The following is a 798-nucleotide window of genomic DNA, read 5'->3' on the forward strand; positions in this document are numbered from 1 at the left end:
TTGTAACACCTCTAATCTTCAGCACTTATATGACCTTATTGTGTAGCAAGTGCAGTGAAACTCTAACAAAAACTAAAAACTTATTTTCCTGTTAGACTTTATGTCTACCTGTCTCATTTTCTCATGCGCTATAGATTATTGTACCGGTAATTATTATGTCTACCTGAAGTAGATTTTTTAAAAATATATTCAAACTAATATTGAAGAAGTTGGTTGTGCAATGTGTTCGATGGTTCCACTTTTGGGTTACATTTCAGTGTAGTCCACCAGCTTTATGCTCATGTTGCCCGTCTCTGTCTGTAGTGTATATCTCCACTTTCTCCCGCCCTGAATAACCGCTGCTTTATCTACGTTTTGTTGCTCTTTGATTCAAAATCCATACAGATCTCTTATATGAAGAGAAATTTGCGTTTGAATTCTATCACCATTTCCTTTTCTGTTTCTTTAATTAGTATGATGTAACACACAATTCGTGACGTATGTCAGTGATTTTGATATTTGTCATCAAGGCAAATTAATTATTTAGTGTGTATACGTGCGTTACCGTAAATATAATTGACATGTTCCTTTTATTATTAATGACCTATATTGGAATCTATGTGTGTGTGTGTGTGGGGGGGGGCAGGGGGCGGGTGCTGCTTTCAGATGAGAATAATCAGCTTGAGAGATATAGATCATAACCTCAAAGACAATTTTGTTCTTAAATCGTTTCAAGAATTGGAGACAATTTATTCTGTTCATGTCAGTGTAAAAAGAACCCAGATAACCTAACGTTATCTCTCTCTGTCTCTCTCTCTG

Source organism: Aplysia californica, unplaced genomic scaffold (genome assembly GCF_000002075.1).
Source record: "Aplysia californica isolate F4 #8 unplaced genomic scaffold, AplCal3.0 scaffold00056, whole genome shotgun sequence".
In the NCBI taxonomy this organism is placed as follows: Eukaryota; Metazoa; Mollusca; class Gastropoda; order Aplysiida; family Aplysiidae; genus Aplysia; species Aplysia californica.